The following is an 8,863-nucleotide window of genomic DNA, read 5'->3' on the forward strand; positions in this document are numbered from 1 at the left end:
TATACTACTTGAGTTCATCAATGCATCATCCATCCAATAGCAAACGAGTCGTCGTTGATAATTTGCAAATTTTGTTTGATTGTGATTTCCCTGTAGAAAGGGAGAAGAAAAGATAGTGCTTTAGTCATAGTTTTGTCCCACCATTATTAACAAGATAAAAGTCAAGAAAGTGATGTTTTGCTTGGGCAGCAAAAAACTTGGTGGGCAAGGCTATGGTGGAAATTGAAAAGTTGGAGGAAACCAAGAGGAAAGGCTATCTGATTTTGTTCAATAATTATGTTATCATGTGAGAGTTTAGATTAAAAAGGTCCACTTTTTTATTGGTTTTGTAGATAATATCATGGAAATGTGTGTTAGCTGTCCCCATTCATGGAAAATAAGCATAAGAAGTTACATAGAGTGATAGACTCAAGTAATATGAGTATTACATAATGATTTAGTGGGTTAGTTTATCATTGATAGAGTCAAAGCAGTATGGCAGTCCATGGCGGTTCGCCCGAGAAATGCCACAGGGATATGGCGTATCGGTATGGCGGGATATAGCGGTCATTAATTAAATATATAAAATAATATTTATATATTCATATATAATTCAAAAAATTAGAAAATAATAAAAATATAACATTAAAAACTCTAAAAATATGTAATAAAGCATAAAATAGAAAGCAATTATATAAAAGTCTAGTAATTAAAGTCTTTAGTTCAAGTGTTCAACAAAACATAAAACCATGATAAGCTCAATAGACATCAATCATCAAGCTCAACATAGTCTTCTAGTTCATCATCATCACTATCATCGGCATCCATTTCATCTTCATCCTCCATTGCTCCATCCTCTTGATCTCCACTTACACAAGTGGCTGGGCGGTGGCTGAGTGGGGTTTAGGAGGCAGATTGTAAATAGGAGCGGCTGAAGGGTGCTGGGCTGCTGGCGGCGGCGGCGAGTGGCTGGGCGGCAGATTGTGGAAGGAGTAGCCGTTGGTTGAATTAGGGTTTAGTTTTTCATTTTAATTAAATATTAAATGGGTTAGAATTATTGGGGTGGGCTGGTTTAGTTTTGGGCCTATGCAAAATTCAATTAAAAAGTAAAAAACCTCATTAAAAAGTCAAAATTAGCACCAAAAAAGTCAAAATTGGGTTACATACAATGATAGAATCAAGTAATATGAGAATTACATAATGATTTAGTGGGTTGGTTTATCAATGAAGCCAAATTATTCAAATTGAACTCGATATTAGAGCAACGCCAAGGGGAGAAGGTAAATGAAAAGTATATATCATGTTTATACCTTTTCAAAAAATGTAACATATCTTTCTAAAAAGGGTGTTGCTAAATAGCCACATTATGATTTCGCCATAATCAGATTTTACAATCAAATTTAATGCACGTATCAAAATTCCATGACTATTTTACCCTGTGCTTTAAATCATCCAGAAACATTTGCTGCTTTCTATATACACTATATACTAGTAATGATTTCTTCTCTTATTTTCTAAAATTTTATTTCGTCTTAGTCAGAGTATTTGACTTAATATACATAAGGCAGTGGAAACGGAATATTAAAATAGTAAGGCATTTCCAATTAAAAGTAATATCACTAGTATATTTAATTGAAAATAAATACTACTATTGACTTACATTTTTATATTCCGCTTTAATGTTATAAGTTTGTAATGTAGTCTGTATTTTAGTTAATACTAGTAAATTTCATTCAATTGTTATTCAATTCAATTAAACAATTGGAAATTTCAGTTTATGCTAATTTCGAGTGAACGATTGTAAATTTAAATTTAATATTAAATTCAATAGTTTAATCTTAAAATCAGTTTAATAACTGGAAATATAATTTGATTTTATATTTAATTGAGCAACTTGGTATTTCATTTAGTCTTGGTATTCATTGAGATGAGTGAGATGTCCAATCCATCTCAAATTCTACTAATCGTTCTATTGATATTAAATTCAATTGTAAATTTGGGATTTCATTCAGTCTTAACATGCAATATTTTTAAAATTTGTTAATAATTTATAATAATTCAATACATCATAAATATAATAAGTAAATATATAGGAGTACCAATATATATACTATACGTAATATCATAATCATTAATAATAACTTTTATACAAAATTAATACAAATACGTATTATTAATATTAATTTAAGATACTACCCCATATTATAATAATTTGATTAAGAAGAATTCATCATAATAACTTCATACACCATAATGTTACTTAATATTAATGTATATAATAAACTACAAAGGAGTATATAAATTTATAATTAAATATATTAATTAATGACATTATGCTACACGATATCAAACTATAGCCATTTCTGTTACTTTAATTTACTAGTAGTACTTATTCTTATTATTCCCACCGTTCTTAATAATTTGACACCATTTGATTCGGCACGAGTTTTAAGAAATATAAAAAAAAAATAGATTGAAAAAGTTAGTGGCATGTGGGTCCTACTTTTATATATTAGTTTTATAATATAATGAGTGAGAATGAGTTAGTGAAATGTGAGATCCATTATCAAAAATGGTAAAAGTGAAAGGTGACAAATTTTTAGGGACGGACGAAAAAGAAAATAAGTAACAAATTTTCAGGAACAGATGGAGCATTATTTTTTAGAATTGTAGTTACTAGTATAATTTAATTGTAATCATATGATTAGACTTATCCATTTTGGAGTGTTACAGTAAATGTTATTCAATCCGTTAAAATACTCTTTCTGGCTTAAAGCCTTACAGAATATGCATTTTGGGATCGTCTCGATTTTAATATAAAATTAGTATAATAAGAGAGGGGTAGAGAAAAAAAGTAATTAAAATATTATTAGCAGAGAATGGATCTCAGGTCACTAGAGAAAAAATAATTTCCAAAATTAAAAAGTGCATATTCTTGTTGAACTAAATCAAAAAGGAAAAAAATGTATATTCTTGTAGGACGAAGGGAATAAATGTTTACTAAAAGAAGTAAATAAAGTAAAGAGTAAAGTAAGAAAGCAAGTAAATTAAGAGTGAAAAAATGTTAATTACCTCGACTATAATGGAACTTTCCTAAGTGAAAAAATTATTTAATTATAATGGAAAATTTCTGATATGCAAGAAACGTACCTGCTACATTAGTTCAAGATTAATTGTGCAATAAACGTACATACTTCATTAGGATCCGATAATAATTATTTTTTGGGAAATAGAGTTTGTAATTAGCAAAGACGGAGATTAGTTTCAACATTTAATTTGAAATTAAATATGTATTCTCTCTCAAAATTGGAAGGAAATGGTGATCGTGTAAAACTACCTAAGCACTATCTAAAACTATTATTTTATTATATTACTTTTGCAATTATTTACAGAAATACCACCGTGTGGCCAGCCACATTGTGGCCGCATAGCATTATTGTTCTAAAAATCACTCAACTCCAAAGATAAAATGTATATAGAAAGGTATATCATTTTAAAAAAATAGTAGTACAAAAGCATTAAAAAAACATAAAGTGTAATATCTTCTTAAATACCTTCTCCCTTGGAGAATGATTTTTTATGAAAAGAAGGTAAATATGGTGGTTACATGATTTTACCTCTCCATTGATGGAGAGGTAAAAATACCTCTTTAAAATGGGAAAAGGTATAATACCTTCTCAAATATATAAATAGTGGAGTAGTATATATTAACAATAGAAATGAAGAATAAGTTGCGCTTACATTGAAAAGATGAGTGCATGTATGTGCATCCACAGCATTGAATGGATCATCAAATATATAAATATCGGCATCTTGGTAAAGAGCTCGCGCAATCTGTATCCTCTGCTGTCCACCACTCATGTTGATTCCCCTCTCACCAGTAACAGTTTGATCCCCATTTATTCAGAGAGCATGCTTCAAGGACTCTATTGTATCGCTGTCTATCCATTTCCTTACCGAACAATATATTTTCTTCTATTTTTCCACTTTGTATCCATTTCTTCTATTTTTCCACTTTGTTCCTGAAAGATTAACCTCTCCAGATATTTTTGGTATTTCGCCCAAAACGCTACAAAGTAAGCTAGACTTGCCAAAACCAACCTTGCCACAAACTGCAACCCTTATTCCACGCGACACTCTAAAATTAATATCTCTCAACGTAGGACTAGGAGATGATACATCCCAAGAAAAATATCCATCTATTACCTCAATGGTAATATCAGAACCACAAAATGGAAGCTTCTCTACTACATCTGGTGGCAGGTCGTCAAGAGAAAGGAATGACGCAATTCGATCCAGAGAAACCTTGGTCTGAACAATCATGGCTATTGTGTCAGGCAGATTGTAAATTGGCTCTTGAAGAATCCTAAAGGTTGCCACCGCAGATAGTATCTTTCCCGACTCTAGTGGGATTCCCATCAACACGCAAGCACCAAAAGTTACCACAGACACGAATGTAGGAGCACCCCAAAAGAGAAATGCAGTGAAGGCTGAGGTATAAAGGTATCTTGCCAACCACCTGGTTTCTACACTCCTAAGTTCCTGAATTCTAGAGAGAAACCTCAACTCCCATGCTTGAAGTTTAAGGATTCTCATGTTCCTCAAGACTTCCGAAGTTGCCTTCATCCTTTTATCTTTAGATTTCATTAGCCTGTCTGAAATTTTTCCCCCAATTTCCCAAGTGGGACATTTGCTAGCATGATAACAACAGTAGCAGCAAGTGCAGCTATTGAAGCAAGCCCTAGATCTTTATACAATATAATTAATGCTAAGCTGATTCGTGATCCGCAGTACCAACATTCATGGATCATGCAAATACCAACAGAAGTCACTAATCCTCTCAGCATCAACTGCCATTAAATCAATAATTTCCCCATTTGTATGTTCATTCTTCGATTGACTAGAAAGCGTCAATCCCTTATTATATATTTTGGCAACTAATGTTGCTCTTGCCCTATAACCAGCCTGTTGAACCTTAAAATACCAATGTCTCTGTGCAAAGCGCTCGAACATCTTTGCAATGGTAAACGCAGAAACCAATATATATCCTTCATTCGCAAAATGCCTACTTCCATTCAAGAACTGGACAAAGATATCAATGAGGTATGGACCAACATTAGAAGCCAACGTGTATATCAACACACAAATACCAGAAATCACAACTTCTCTCCAAGCAGTAAAAAGCAACCCCTTTGCGAACATGCCTGTGGTGACTCGGCTACTCCCTCTACCGTAGGACTCCAACTTATCATTCAAAACTGGAAACGCCCCTCTAGCAGTGTCCAAGCCGGCAAGCTGAGGAACATCCTCGAGATCCAAGGCTTTCTTGTACCCTCGTGCGATTAAAGGGCTCATCCACAAGAAAGTAAAGAGACTATAAACACCAGCACTTCCATAAGGTTCACTGTCTTTATTCCCTTTGGCTTGCGTCGCAGACTCTACACCATTTCTAACACTACCATTTAAAAGGGATTCTTCAAGGATAGTGTTTTCATTCTCACTTTTCCCGAAGACTGAACTCATAAGGACTGAAACAATATCAGAGGCCCAAAAAAGAGTCGACAAATGTTTGGCTTTTTGGAAATAAAGAATGTCTGTTACAAGACACGCAAAAGAAGAGCCCCCACCAAAGCCTCAGAACGATGGGATACTTGGTTTCTTTCAAATTCGAGAAATAGACATGCAAGAAAAGATAGAGAGACAACCAAGTCCGATAAAGTTATGATCTTTTCATCACACCAAACATTTGCATACCAATAGAAGAGGTTCAAAATGCATAGAGTGAGATTAAAGAGTGACAGGAATCCCTTGGCTGTGAATATGTGTTTCTTAGTAGTGTGGTGTGGTGTGGAGTGGAGTGGAGTAAGTGATGATGACCACAAGGTAAGTTGATATCTCTGCTTTGCATACTTCCTACATGACTACACGAGTCGTCGTTGATCATTTGTACCTGTTGTTTGTTTGTGCTTTTTTTTAATCAAAAAAGAGAAGAAAATGTCCTAGTTTGTGACTTTTATTAACAAAATAAAAGTCAAGAAAGTGATTTTTCTTGGGAAGCAGAAAACGTGATGGGCCTATGGTGGAACTGAAACCTAGTGGAAAAGATATCTGATTTTATTCAATAATTATCCTGTCAATGTAAGAATATATAATCACCCACTTCATTATTGCTTTTATAGATAATAACATGGAAAATATGTGTTAGTTTGTTAAGGTTTGAATTCCTTAACAGAGGCCGGTGGCGTCGCTCGGCGGCCTTGAAGAGTTCCGGCGCCCTTCGAAGGGGTCGGCGGAGATCAAGAATGGCTGTGCGCGGAAGAGCCTTCCGTCGGGCAGCAAGATAATAAGACTTTTACTTGAGTCACAAGATAATTGGGCAAAAATATTATTCTCATTGATTGGAAGCTACGAATGAATACCCTATTTATAGACTAAGGACCATAGGGTTGATTCGACCTAATCCTATTCATCTCAGGAAAGAATCAACAAAGAAAACCCAAAACGGAGCTTATGATATGCTCGACACTTACAGAAAAAATAAATAATCAAAATATTAATGTCTCAAAAAGGAAATAAAATCTAATCAAAAGATATTAACCGAAACCTATTCTACTTAGGCGCATAGTCGCCTAACTTGACCGGCGGACATACATTCCGCTTCCCTTTCGTCGTCGCGATCGAAGGCTGCCTCCCCGGAGGATCGCGACTCTCGACCAAACGCACCATTCGGTAAACTTACGTCTGACTACCTCTAACGGCTCCCAAGTTGGGGAGTCTGACCCGTCTGACCAACGCACCAACACATGTTCCTTCGGTTCCCGCTCATGCCACAACATTCGCCAATCCAACACTCGCACGGGATACACCACTGGTCGATCCCCAAAGAATTCGGAAGGCAACACTACCGAGGCTCCGCGGTCTCACCCGCCACAAATGCTCGCAGCAAACTTACATGAAAAACATTATGGATTCTACTCCCCTCCGGTATTCGCAACATGTAGGCCACTGGGACGTTGCGTTCTACAACTTCGAAAGGACCGTAAAAGCACCTAGCAAACTTGGCTGATTGCGGTCGTGCGACGGAATACTGCCGGTACGGCTGCAACTTAAGAAGGACCTTATCGCCCACAGCAAACTCGACGTGGCGTCGATGCTTGTTTGCCGAGTCCGTCATCCTCTGCTGCGCTTGCTCCAAATTGTGACTCAGCTCCACCAATAATTTCCCCCTTTGACGTATCAAATCCACGACCGAAGGTAGGGTAGCCGCAGACGGCGGCGGAAAGATCAAACTCGGCGGATCGCGACCGCAGAGGGCCTTAAATGGAGACACGCCCAACCCCGCATGGTGAAAACAATTTAGAGCTAGTTCCGCCCACGGCAAGAAATTCACCCACTTCGCCGGACGATCCGCAGTGAATGCTCTCAAATACTGCTCCAGCCCCTGTTTCGGACCTCTGTCTGCCCATCAGATTGGGGGTGATAGGCCGTTGAGAAATTCAGTTTGGTGCCACTCAAACGCATCAGCTCCTCCCAAACGTCATTTAAGAACACTGAATCCCGATCTGAAACTAACTTCTTAGGAAAACCATGATGACGCACAATGGTGGTGACGAACAGCTGCGCCACCCTCAACGCATCAAATCGGCTTGGCAGAGGGGCGAAATGAGCGTATTTTGACAACCTATCAACCACCACCATTATCGTCGTATACCCCCTTGACTGTGGTAGTCCCGTGATGAAATCCATAGAAACCTCGTCCCATACCTGCGTCGGGATAGGTAAAGGCTGCAGCAATCCAGCGGGTTTCTACATTGAATGCTTGGTGGTTTGACAAGTCACACACGCCTCAACAAACTTGCGAACCTCCTTCCGCATATTTGCCCAATAAAAACCACCAGCAATTCTTCGAAACGTACGTTCATAACCCGGGTGACCCGCAGAAGGAGAACTGTGGTACTCCGTCATGATCGGTGTTCTTGCCGACGAGCGTGCACTCACATAAATCCGTCTGTTGTAGTACACCAGCCCATCGACCAACAATAAATGCGGTGGGGTCGTCCCTGCTCTAATTGCCTTCGTAATCTCTCTCATCTCCGGAGAAGAGATAGTCTCGCAGCGCAACAAGTATAACAGATGGGGAACCGGGTGGGCCGCCACCGTCAGGAGTGCGCAATCGTGTGCGGCCGCAGCTTCATCGATCTCACTCTCGAATCTGCTGCGGTCAGAGTCGGCCTTCAGGGCATCCTCACGCCGGGATAGAGCGTCGGCCGCGGCATTCAAGCTGCCCTTCTTATATTCAATGATGAATTTGTAACCCATGAGCTTGCGAACATATAATTGTTGGTCAGGAGTCTGGACCACCTGCAACAAGAGTTCCTTAAGGCTCTTTTGGTTGCTTCGAATGATGAATTCCCGACCGAGAAGGTACTGACGCCACTTCTGGACTGCCTCTACAATAGCGTATAGTTCCTTGTGATAAGTTGAAGCCACCCGACGACGCGGTCCAAGCTTCCTACTGAAAAACGCGATTGGGTGGTTGTCCTGCAATAACACTGTGCCGATGCCCACATCCGACGCATCAGTCTCAATACAAAAAGGGCGTTCAAAGTCGGGTAAGCGAAGCACTGGGGCCGTTGTCATAGCCTGCTTGAGATTGGCGAAGCTCGCCTCAGCCTCCGAGGACCAGGCGAACACATCTTTCTTTAATAGATCGGTCAACGGGGCAGCAATCACCGCATATCCTGCTATAAAACGACGGTAATACCCCGTTAACCCGAGAAAACCTCTCAACTGTTTCACGTTCTTCGGCATAGGCCAAGCTGTCATAGATTCTATCTTTGTCGGATCCGCCTTTAGTAATCCATCGCCTATTAAATGGCCCAAA

At 38.4% G+C, this 8,863-nt stretch overlaps 1 pseudogene; it reads right to left on the minus strand.

Annotated features, from left to right (window-relative positions):
- Window positions 1-747: 747 nt before the first annotated feature.
- LOC125217860 lies at window positions 748-7,677 on the minus strand (annotated as a pseudogene).
- Between the last annotated feature and the right edge of the window lie 1,186 nt (window positions 7,678-8,863).

Source organism: Salvia hispanica, chromosome 4 (assembly GCF_023119035.1).
Source record: "Salvia hispanica cultivar TCC Black 2014 chromosome 4, UniMelb_Shisp_WGS_1.0, whole genome shotgun sequence".
Classification (NCBI taxonomy): Eukaryota; Viridiplantae; Streptophyta; class Magnoliopsida; order Lamiales; family Lamiaceae; genus Salvia; species Salvia hispanica.